Source organism: Thamnophis elegans, chromosome 6 (assembly GCF_009769535.1).
Source record: "Thamnophis elegans isolate rThaEle1 chromosome 6, rThaEle1.pri, whole genome shotgun sequence".
Taxonomy (NCBI): Eukaryota; Metazoa; Chordata; class Lepidosauria; order Squamata; family Colubridae; genus Thamnophis; species Thamnophis elegans.
The window spans coordinates 26544804-26558269 of NC_045546.1; positions in this window are offsets into that span (position 1 = coordinate 26544804).

Consider the following 13466-nt stretch of genomic DNA (forward strand, 5'->3'; position numbering starts at 1 on the left):
GAGTGGGGTTAGAGTCTTAACCCCAGGCCAGCCGGGACAGCCAGATCTTTAGGGCGGCGCGGAAGGACTGGAGGGTGGTGAGGGTCCGAATCTCCACGGGGAGTTCGTTCCAGAGGGTCGGAGCAGCCACCGAGAAGGCTCTCCTCCGGGTAGTTGCCAGTCTACACTGGCTAGATGATGGAATTCGGAGGAGGCCTAATCTATGCGATTGTATCGGTCTAGTGGAGGTAATTTAAATTATTATTCTATATTCTGCTCCCTGGGAGAATGTAGAGAAAGTCTTGTATTCTTCTGTGTCACATACATTCAAGTATTTGACATAGCTGACATTTGACATATGATATTCCTCTTCAGTTTTTTCTTCTAGCTATATATTTCTTATTTTTTCCATCAATCTTCATATAATTGAGTTTTTCTAGTTCTAATCTTCTGATCATTGTCCTCCTTGCAATCTGTTCCAGTATGTCTCAACCCTTCCTAAAAATGTGATGCCAAGAACTGGAAAAAATAATTTATAATAAGAACACTCTTGCCACTTAATTGGGTGCTTTACAGATATGTAAGCAATTAAAAAAAAACAATTACTCAAAACCTATTCATATTCAATGAATAGTTTGAGACAAAAAAACAGAGTGCACAAACAATACCCAATAAGGGATTGGAAGGGGGAAGAAAACAGATTTTTAAAGCATTTATTAATGCTGGTCCCTGATCCAGCATCTGATGCAGCTAATATTTCGCTATTATGCTTCAGCCTGGGGGCTTAGCAATTCTGCAACATATTGAGACCTGGAAAACATCTGTGCATGCAGAACAGGCATATGGTGATATTCTCCATCTTCTGCAGTGAGCATTACCTTCTGGTAAAAGGAGCCCTTCCTAAGCAAGCTTTATAGCTGCCTGTCACTGACCCCTGTTTATCTATTGTGGCTAGCTAAAGGAGCGAGAAACAGAGAAGGAGTAGTACTAACAACCTTAGGTTTTAACGTATAATTCATTATTTAGCCTAAATAAATGTGATTAAATATTATTATTTTGTATCTTATGTACATGCATATTGATACATGTTGTATTGACAGTGGAATAATTATAAAGGTAACTGATCAATGAGTAAATAAATATACTGACAATACAACACAAATGTGTAAAGTATGGGAAATAAGCAGAATATGCAATTCAGCTTCACAAGAATGTTAGAAACTCAGGTTGTTCTGCAGTATTTTGTTGCAGATTTCAACTTCTCTGTCTTTTAAGTGAATATGTCTACAAGATCTCAGTCATTACTGAAGTGAAAAAGAATCAGAAAGATGTTGCTTTCTTGTTTTCAAGGGATTTGCTTTTCATCATGAGCTTGTAGTTTACTGTATATATAAATATTTATAATGCAGTTAACATGGCAATATGCTTTTCTTATGTAATTGCTGTCTTTCATCTTGTGAATAATAGCTCCCCAAATGATATTATCATCACTATAGCCTATATACTACTTAAACTGTCTCTGTCATGACCTTTAAATGGGTGAAATGGTACATCATAAGGAAACAATTTTTAACTAAGGTATCTCAAATGTTCTAACTTGTAGAATGGATCTAACATCCAAAATCCAAGGACCCACGGAATTTAAAGAAATGAAATTTGGGAAAGTTTTAACTGATTCATGCTACTGCTGGGGTTGGACTGGAGGTAGCATTCTACCAGTTCTGACCAATTTGCCTGAACCGGTAGCGGAAATTGCTGGTGGCCTGCCCCGGTTCTACGGCATCCCATTTAGGTCCTTTTTTTGGCAAAGCGCATGCGTGGAAGGTGGCGTGCATGTGCATACACTGGCTTGCTCACATTTGCGAACTGGTAGGGAAGGTAAGTCAATATCACTCCTGGGCTGGACTGCTGCAGTGGTCATGGGATGAAATAGCAATAGACATATACCGCTTCACAGTGCTTTACACCCCTCTCTAAATGGTTTACCAAGTCTCTATATTGCCCCCCAACAATCTGGGCCCTCATCTTACTGCCCTCTGAATGATGGAAGGCTGAATCAACCCTGAGACGGTGAGACTCAAATTGCTGAATTGCAGTCAGTCAGCAGTCAGCTGAAGTAGCCTGCAGTGCTGCATTCTTACCACGGCACCACTAGGACTCTTCAAATCTGCTTCATTTGCACTGTCTACTGATGAATTGTCCAAGCCAAGACCACAATATTGTAATCTATTTGTGCAAGCTAAATTCTTAACCAATGAAGATCCAGAGCTGCATATATTGAAACACATGTTCTATAATGCATATTGCAGCAGAAACTCAGCATGTTGAAAAAATGGTAGACGCAATAAGAAATATCGGAAGCCATGCAGGAAAAATACAAGATGTGGCTGGCAATGATTTCTTATCTTATCTGAAGGAGGTGATTTTCAGAAATGGGAGAATGTGAAGGACATCAAGCAGGACATACTATTAAAACTTTGATTCCTATAACTTTTAACTAAGCAAAATGATGCAATGTAGGGCAAACTTTTAAAATCAAGGTACCTCAAATGGGCTAACTTACAGAATGTAAGGACCAAAATCTAGGACCCATGTCTGCCATAGAATTGAAATTTGGCAGATTTTATTAAAAAAAATATAGGACAAAAATATTTTCAGAAAGCAATTTGTGACCTAATAACTGAGCCAAGGTGGTGCAGTGGTTGGAGTGCCGTACTGCAGGCTACTTCAGCTGACTGTTAGCTGAAGTTCGGCAGTTTGAATCTCACCGGCTCAAGGTTGACTCAACCTTCTATCCTTCTGAGGTGGGTAAAATGAGGAGCCAGATTGTTGGGGGCAATATGCTGACTCTGTAAGCTGCTGAAAGAGGGCTGTAAAAGCACTATGAGGCTGTATATAGGTCTAAGTGCTATTCTATTGTTATATCAAATATAAAAAAATATTTGCAGATTTTGAGTGTACTATAGAATTCAACAGATACATCTCTGAATGTATCCCAATATTTCCAGTGAAGGCAGTATATTAGAAGATCTGTCATTGTTGAAGGTATTGAGGAAACTGATAAAAGAATATCCCTGAAAGAATGAATGAGAGGTGTGGGGTGAGGGAGGGAAGGAAGGAAGGAAGGATCTATGTGCTATTCAATTCAATGTAAGTAGAAACATTTCTTAATATCTTCCAGTAAAAGCATTATATTAGAAGCTCTGCCATTTTAAATGCATTGAAAAAATGGTAAGGAAATATTTCCGAAACGGGTCACAGATTGTCTAGTTTATTTTTATAAAATGAATATGTCTCTTACATGATCTCCTTTTGTTCCTTCTCTAAACACCAAATTATTTTTGTTAGATAATATATTTTGGCAACGTGGTATCCAAGCACTGAGAGAGTTTTAATTTAGAGGAAGGATGCTTTCTTGTTTCGAGCAACTTCCTTTGTTGTGGTAGTTGTGATGATTCAAACAAATAATCTCATTGAAATGGTTCTCTAAACAGACTTCGCTTTTGTGATTATGTGAGAATGAGTTTGCCAGAATGTCTTTCCTATTGCATTTTCTGGCTTCAAAGATTTATTTGAACATCTAGGGTATAAAACTGCTGTCACTTCAACACATTTTTATTTCTCATATTTTGCGAATAAGTTTCGCAGAGAAAGAAATGAATTTGTTATTCATGAAGAGTCTTTGAATCCACAAATATATGCATGATTGGAATTTGATTCTTCTCCCTCTTTTATGAATACACATATTTTCATGAAGTGAAAACAAGAAGATTGCATAGCCATGTTGCAATATGGCATTTATTTTTTTATATTTGTGTACATTCTTTCTTCAGACAGATCGGGTGGTTTAAAAAAATATTTTATAACACTGGAAACTTATTTTTATCTCATTGGCATTTTCCCTTACAAGTGTTTCAGCATGGCCATCTCTGGGGAGACAGGATTATAGTGTACGAGGGAGAAAAATAAAGGCAAGCATTTTAGGAGTAAATGCTAATAATCTCTAACAAACTTGGGTAACAAATTTCTACTTTCTATGATACCTGTATTCAAAGGAGCCTCTCTTCAACCTGCACTTTTTTACAAACCAGCATAGCTCTGAAAAAATAAACTAGGATACAATCTAAAAGATTCTTTTGTAAACTGGGAGGAAAAACTATAAAGAATCTATTGTTTCTTGTTCAGAGCAGAGAATTCATGGGCTAAGTAGGCTGAGCCTTCTCCAACCCCAAATCATTTGCTTGTGCAAAATCCCAGTTTCCAAATTAAAAGATAAGACAACTACAAGTCTACGTCATAAAAGTATGACTTTTGACATACACACATGCTGTGTGGCCTACACATCAACCTAGTTTGTTTAACCTCAACTTAATTAATAAACCACAATTAGTTGCATTTGCAAAATACACTGTCCCATATATTTGTGTATGTATATATGCGTATCTGTGTGAATATATACAGACTCCCTCAGTGAACACATCTTCATGTGCATGTGCGCGTGTGCACACACACAAAAACACATAATTTGACACACATATAAATGGAAACAGAGTATTTCCTTTCCTATTATTTTTCTTTGCAAATTCCCATCTCAACACTTTTTCTATCAAGCACACACAAACAAACAAACAAACAAACAAACAAACATATTTTTCATGTAAATCAGCCACTTAACAGCAAGAATTCTCAGACTTGGAAAAATATAGCAGGAATTATTTAGTGACAAGGGCGAGGATTGCAAATGACATAAGGAAGCATCATTTTGAAATGGATAATGCTGTGAAGAGAATATCCTTTCTTGTAACAAAGAAGCAGGTATCTGAGTTACTGGGTTAAATAATATTAATCAGTTCCAGTTCAAAATTCAATAGATTCAGGTTTCACTGCATAGAAGAGACTGCCTTCCATCTGATTCCTCCCAGATTTCTTTCTATCTGTCATAAATAAGAGTTTTTGTAAACAGGGTACATTTTTTTATTATGTTCACCATTTGTGTATTATGCTCTGTGCTAATAGCCCAAGAGGAATAGTTGATGCTGCATTATGAGAAATGGAAGATTTTTTTTTAAACATGACGGTCTACATACCAAGTTTTGGAATGTATGACTCATCAAACTTTAATGAAGTCAACATTTAGACAGCTAAAGTTGGGGAAGGTCATAGTTTTTACAGAGGTAAAACAATGACATAAACATTACCCCAGAAGAAATTGAGAGCTTATTCACATGGCCTATCACCAGAATGTTCAGACATTGTCCTATCATCAGAATGTTCTGGCAACTATTTCTGAAGGGTAGAATCCCTATTAACCCCTCCTCATTGCCGGAGTGTTTTTCTGCTTCACTTGGCTCTGTGCCTTAACCTGGGGACTCTGGTGTGGGTTTTTATTTGTTTACATGTTTTTAATCATTATTTATATTGTTATCTCCCAGAGTCATGTATATATCTAATTCCACTAAACAATAATATTAATAAGTAATAAATAAATATTGTATTTTGATGTAGCTATTCCAAGTAATGTGCCTTTTATAAATGACTGGTGGTGATTTTACAATGCTGATGAGGTTCAAGTTGTGATCCAGATGTTTTGGGATTGCACCCAAGGTGCTATTACCATTGATATTATCTTCTTCTGTTATAGTTTTTCTTCTTAATATTATTAGTTTTTGTTTTCTCCGGGCTACCTATTTTTTCCTGTGCAAATGATGATAATTAGTTTCATCATTCTTTAATCACTGAAAGTAGAAGTGTTTTACTCTCAATTTCCAATAGATATTTATTGGCTAGGATACAATTCTTAGATGTTTGGGAAAATGTTAACGGTTGGAATTTAAAAATAGCACAGCAAGAAGTAGGAAACTTAAAAGAAAAAGATTGGTTTGGGTTTTGAATTTACCTTTTATTTACAAAGTAAGAAATTATAGATATATCTTTCTATATCTATACATCTCTCTGTGTGTGTCTGTCTATATGTATGCAATAAAATATAAATGATGATTAAAATTAAGGTAAAAAGTCTTATGATTATCGAATCAGTACGTTTCCAGTATTCCAACAAACTATTTGTGATAAGTTGTTCTTGGAACTATTGGAAATGAGAAATACCAACATATTTCCTTTATTGAAGCCAAATGGGGCAAGGGGTTGTAGTAATAAAAACAGATACGGGACACCAGTTATCTTCATGTGATATTTTCATTCTATATTTATCAATAGCTAACATAAATAAGCATTAAAGTGGCTTGGTATCACTCTTTCCTATTTTGGTATTGATTGGTATTGTGGTTTTTTTGTGTTATGTTTTTTTCTGACAATACAGTGTTTTAACAATTCATGAAATTCAAGGATCAGAACAATGGCTCTATGGCATATCTCAGAGCGTTTCTGTACAGTACTTTTTACACAGTTCAATTCTTTCAAATCACATTTCTCAGGAAATTTTACAAACACTTTTCTAAATAGTTCTTCAGTGGCTGCTGTAGTCATACTTCACATAGGTTAGAATTCCAGTACCTTTCTGCTCAATGCACCAATTCCATTTGCTCCCTTATTGTAATAAAAGTGAAAAAACTGTTGTCTTCAGCCATACAATTATTTTTCATTTTGCAGTTAATCATTCAACAGGCACAAAAGAAAGGCAAGACAGGATTGAACTCGGGGAATTTGAGATATGTTTAACCAGATGCAAGTTTGGAAGCTCTGTTTTCAAGTTCTGCTCCTTTTTTTCTGTGGCTCAGTGGAAGATTTCCATGAATCTTCCTGGTATTCCCACCTGACTCCCTTCACATTGCCTTCCCTCTGCCTTTCTACATCTTTGTTCTTTAGGCAAACCCAAACCCCTCCTTCCAAAGTAAGGGGATAAAAATCGGAACTATTAGCCCAAATAGCTCATGATTATTTTATCACTGGTGGATAACTTTCTTCTGATTGGGTATATTTTAGTAAATATATTTGTTTCCATGGAAGATTGGGCACATGGAGGTAAGATAATAATATTGTTAATAGGCTAGGTTGAAATTTTTGGCCTATTCTGGAAGCTTCAATTTGGTGCTAAAAGATCCTCTTCTCTTTGGGAGTTTATATCTTGTGTGTGGTTATATTGCTTCAGGAAAATATGACATGTCATTATTTTTTATTAAGTAATAAATAAAGGTTTCTTATGCTAAGTAGAAATAAAAAACAAAACACCTCAGAAGAATATAATGGCCAATAAATTCTTTTTTTGGCCGTATTTATTTTTTTACTTTACTTCTTTTTCTTAACACCAACATAAATAGGTGCAAGGTGGAATCTAATAATTAGTCCTCTACTATTTTTTATGAGGATTCTACTGGCCACTGAATTCTATTATGAGATGACACCCTTGGTTTCCCTCAAAGAAGTAGATGATAAGAGAATTGAAAGGCTTGACAAACTGTTTCTGTCAACTTTAACTCCCACATAGTGTTTTTCCTTTAAATTATATACTTTTCACATTATTATGCTTCTAATTATTATTCTAATTTAAGACACCAGTCATTTCCTGACATTTCAGCAGTGAGTAGAAAAATTGTAATTCCCTGTTGAGTTTCAAATGAATACAGGGTGGAAGAGAAATATAAATATTCTCCATAAAAATAGCAGACAATCCAGGTTAATACAAATGAAATACAGTAGTCAGAAAAGACCTATGTTATAAATAAGTCAAGAAATAAAGACACGTTCTGACATATCTCAGAATCATACTCAGAGTTGGCTCAGTTGCTGGAAAATGTTCTCCTTCAGTTTCTTCAGTTGCAAGAACTTAACACATCACAAAACATCAAAAGTATGGTTTTTTTAGGTGAGCATAGCGCACCTTAATAAAAAAAAAATTTTTTTGTGCTTTTACCAGCCATTACATTTTTGGCCCATATATCTCCCCACCCACTTTCCCATTTGAATTCACATTTGCTGATGACCTATCAACACTTTGTTATCTACAGATATGATTGTTGATTGCTAATAAGTAGTTTTGTTTGCAACTGATGCTCACCATTGATGAATATATTTGTAATCAAAAATTAGGGATAGGGATAGTGGCTTTTCCTACTTTTTGTGAATGTTCGCTTTTTAGTATTACTTTTTTTTAAATTTTTGCTTTAATCACATCTATTAAGCAAGGAGTCCATGGCTCAGTATAAGTAAACATTGTCTATTCACTCCAAGCATGGCTTGATTGGAGTCTGTATTATTCCACATAGAGTTGAAATTCATCATGCAGCTGCATTGACAGTTTAAGAATATGCTAGATATTTACAAAGCTACAAAGACTAAAGAAAAATCTTTCTAGATTGGACCAAATGAATACTAATGTGACATTTCCTAGTTCCAAAAATAAAATCATAACTAGTTCTGTCTGATATACTGCTCACAAAGTGAGAACTAAGTAGTTGAGTGCTTCTTATTGTCTCTATTTCTCATGACAATGATTTATCTACATAGCCACAGGACATGATGTTGAGTTGCTGATGCTGAAGTTCTCAAACTTGCTTTTTCAGTTTATCATTCAGATTCAAGAGGAACTAGTTGATCTTGGTTTGGATATGAAAAAGGTAACTGATGCATATCTCATTCTCCAATAGACATCTTCCTGATCTTCCAAGCAAGAATTGCTCACTCATTATCTTTCAAATAAGAACTCCTAAGTCTAAAAGAGGTTTTAAGTAATTCTGAGAATGGCTCTCTCTTTCTTGCAATAATGTGAAATATTTCATTGGTAGTAGGCAGGAATTAGTTCATTTTGAATTGCCATTCTTTGGAGTAGATTTGCAAAAGCTGATGTCTTTGCAATACATATTGCAAAACAAAGCTTCAAATGTGTGGATTAGCAAAGATAAATTTTGCCCCTTACTCCAACTAGGCTTTTCTTAATAGTATCCGAAATGGGATGCTTACAGAAATGCTTCTCTACTTGAAAAATGTCTTCCAACACAGAGATAACAATGAAGAAACAGGTCCTCTTAGTTGTGTCGTGAATGACTAGAATATAGAACAAATGGCCTTAAATATGACATTGACTTTGTTTCTTTATTCCCTAATTTTAGAGAATTTAGAAGTTGGTAAATGCAATGCAGATGTGGATGTTATTCTTGATTGTTGCATCAGTACTCTGCTGATCATAGACAGGTGTGCAAGAAGTTGCTATCTACAAAGTAAACAAGAAGAAAGGGAATTTTTAAAGGGCATATATAAACATACAATATATTCTTGGACAGATTTAGCAGAATTTGGAATACAAAGAACTACATAAATTCATGCCAGGATTTACCCTAGAACAGTATAGTTTTCATCCAAACCACAAACCTCTTTTTGACACAAAAAAGAGAGCATGTTCAGAGCTGATTTGCAACAATTTTTTGGATGCTATATTAATAATTTGATTTTTATCCCTACTTTCTCCCAATCAGTTTATTGTATTTATATGCATAAATACAAGAAGCATAAAGCTATGCATATCCATTAAAAAAAATCATTAGCACAAAACTATCAATCAGCATATTGAAATGAGAGACGTTGGCCTAATAATCCTGGATTTCTGATATTCCATCATATAGAAGGAGTTTTAAAATACCATCCTTTAGCTCAATGAATCTCAACCTTCCTAATGCCATCCTTTAATACAGTTCCTCATGTTGTGATGATCCCCAAACATAAAATTATTTTACATTTCCGTATTTTTTTTTGAAAATATGTGTTTTCCAATGGTCTTGGGCGACCCCTGGGAAAGGGTTGTTTGACCCCCAAAGGGGTCCTGACCCACAGGTTGAGAACCACTACTTTAGCTGAATGCAGTTTATAATGACAACAGAAACATTGAAAAACTTGAGAAAGTGAAATTACATGTTGATCTGAGAGCAGATAATATATGATACTTTCAGATTGTGTCCTTTTCAGCAAGCTTAGTCTCTGTAGCCTACCCCTTTCTCCTTGGTCAAGAAGTTTATTCTGGCTTGTTGTAGATTCTTATTTTTTCCCCCCTGAAGTGCAGTCTCTCCAAATATGAAATATTTCTGCTGCATCAACACTGAGAAAAGACAATTCACTCAGTGTTTGATAAGGAAATTTCCTTTCTACTTAAGGTGTCAGCATAGGTCAGTTAAGGAGACTGGGGAAAATGTGTGAGAAGGATGGAAATGGAATTAGCCACTTTTGACAACATATCTTCATAAGATCCACCTTGATCATGGTATCATTCTGTCACTTTGGCAGTATGGTTGAAGAACAAACTGATCTTACAGGGAAGAGCATTAGAACAGTGTTTCTCAACCTTGGCAACTTGAAGATGTCCGGACTTCAACTCCCAGAATTCCCCAGCCAGCTGAGAAGCACTGCATTAGAAAATATATTGGGATTTCCTATATGAACATTCTGTTCAAATATAGGAAGAGCCTGAGGGAAGTTAATAACTACACGACTACCTGGTATGCTTCAGGATTGCTTTCTCCTATATGTCCATGACCATTTTTGCTTTGGCCTTCTGGAGACAAGAGAACATCCACAGCAACTAAAGTTTTATTTAGTTTTTGTTTTAAGGCTCAGTAACGAATAGGAGTTTCATAGGAGTTGTTGTTCCTATCATTAACCAGTTTTCTTCCCCTCAGGCAAGCAAAAAACTGAGATTTCCAAGAAAGTATCTATGCAGTGCTTAGGTGCTGGGAAAACAGCCTCAAAGGACAGCTGCTAATAATCCAATTTGTTTTATGTGGTATCAGGCAGAAAACCTATTCTACTTTTTTCTCATTTGATTAATGAGACTTCGTTTTTACAAATTCTTTTAATGGTAAGGAGACTTCCTAGAGAAATATGCATTGCTGATGTCTGGTGTTTTTGCATTTTTTTTTGCATTTGTTAAGGTATGAAGTAATCACTTGCCAAGAGCGAATGTCCTGTTTTTACTCTATAATCCCCTTCCTAGCAGTCTGTAGTCATGTTGGCTTCAAACTGCTGAAGAGAGATGATAGTACAAGTAAAAACATAATGAAGGAATTCTTCCACTGAGCTTTTTTAGAAGTGGTGCCAACTCTCATTACTCTGGGGAGTTTTCTTCTTCACAAATGGTACCATGGGAGGGAAAAATCATCCATCCAATTTCTGTGCTCATCAATCTGATAGATAATATTGAACAGTCTTATGTGCCACTTCTAGTTTAAGAAAAACAGTCAAACTTGAAGCTGATCAATTTTAAAAATTCCCCTGTTCCACCATTATATTGTAATATTTTTGAACTAGTTTATCTATAGAAGAATTTTGATTTGGGGGAAATTAAATGTAAAACTAATGAAATAAATAAATATGGATAAGTATTTCAATCTACATATTACATCTCAAATAACTTCAAGTCACAAAGACATTGAGTTGAATCAGGACCAAATGAGATGTTATATCAAACATATATCTGCTACCAGTAGTACAATGATGGGATACAACCGGTACGCCCCGGTACTGGTGTATTGGTGCCTGCTGGGAGCACCAGGTACTGTTCTGGTATGGTGCTCCGGAGAGCCCACCCACCCGCCCTCCTTACCTCTATTTGAGCCGGTCAGGGCTTACACGCACGGAATGTATGGCGCCTCTGTGACTCTCCGCCAAGCAGCTGGAATGTCACAGAGCATTGCGGGCAGTAAGTACACATGCACATGTGCATGTGGTGGACGCCCAGCCCCGTTGCACTGTACCGGTTGCACCAGGATCCGGAACCCACCACTGCGGTAGTAGAAATTTAGTGTTCCCTTCTTCATGTGTAAAGCTTAGCATATTGAGAGGTAGCAGATTCTTTTACTTTTGTCTACTTAGTCTTAGGAAAGATATTAAATTCATAACAAATTTCTTCATGGAAGAGCCAAAACTCAATAGACCAGGAAGTGGTTTCTATGTAGGCAATTCAGATATGTTTTTTAACTTTCCATTTAAAAACAACAGGTAATAAGTACACATTCAACCAGAGAGTCATTGTTAGCTATGTTAATTAAATAATTCTGGGCTTAATGATTGAGTAGTTTCATTTGATAAAAGACTATCTGATATGTTCCACGTTTGGCATCTAATATGGATTATTTTAGCTGCTTTCGTTCTTTATTCTAAACTCATGCTGAACAGATGAATGCAGCCCATTTTTATTTTGCACAGAATTAGAATATTGCATTACCAATACCTACTATAATTAACTAGAGCTGAAGCCTCAATCCCTGAAATCTTGACAGAGAGCCATCTTAGTTTTTAGAACTGCCAGCCAATACTTCTCCTTGGATCTTTTAAAGTTATTCTTAAAGCTTGCAATTTATCTTTTTTGTAACATTGAGATTGTGCTGAGTCAGGCTCAGCTTCATAATCAATTACTTCCATCAAGAAATGACACTGTCCAAGAAGAACAAACCTGGCAATGTATAGATTAACAGAGCTTTATCAGATCAGTTTTCAAAGACTGAAATACAGGGATTTCCCTCTCCCCCCAAATCCTCTTTTAATTATTTTTTAAAAGGAAATAAAAAATAAATCTCATATTCTGGAAAACAAAAGGCACTTGTGTTGTCTTGTTAGAAGTAAGTGGTTTAAAATTCTTGATTTTAGGAATGTTTAACTATTAAATTAAATCCAACAATGCCTCTTTTGATTTCAGGATCCCTAAATTGATTGTTTGTGTTAGGGGATAGAAAGAGCCAGAAGAAAAACTGGGTAACACAAACATTGAGCTCGATTAACCAAGGAATGATCTATGATGGGAAACTATTCTGACTCTACATTAACTAACATTTTAAGTATCTCTTATTATCCATTTTGGTGTAGTGGCTAAAAACCAGGAAACTATGACTTTTAATACTGTCTTAGACATAAAAGCCAGCTGATTTGGGGCCAATCTCTGTCTGTCGGTCTGTCTGTCTGTCTGACTGTCTGTCTCTCTCAGAGACCATGATGCCAGGCTAAGGCAATGAGCCTGTCAATTCATGTTGCATCCAATGGGCTCTGCACTTGCAGGAAAAACACCGAGAAGAAAAAAAGACATTCATTTTTTAATTCATAGGACTATTTATAAAATTGAAGAAAAGCATATAGCAACAAGCTGTGAACTGAGGAACAAGATTAATAATGTACTTCAGGGTATTTTGGTACTCTTCAATGTATTTTAATGTATGTTTTAGACAATTTGATGATGGGAAAAACACTAGATCTCCAAATGAGGTCTCCTGAATGCCTAGCAGGCTCCACGCCCCAAATTATACAATTTTTAAAACATTATATTTTATTAATAGCTATTAAAATGTGAACATACATGAAGTGAAGTAAGGTAGGGGCTAATTTTTATTTTCTAGATAGCCCCTAGCTTCCATATAACTCAACTAAATTTTTTAAAGAAAATAAATGATTGATGATAGCTGCCTGCTTAATCTATTTGTTTATTGCATTTATATCTGCTGCAGTCTGAGGACTCTTGGTAACTCTTAGACAAAGATAAGTTCAAAATTACTAGG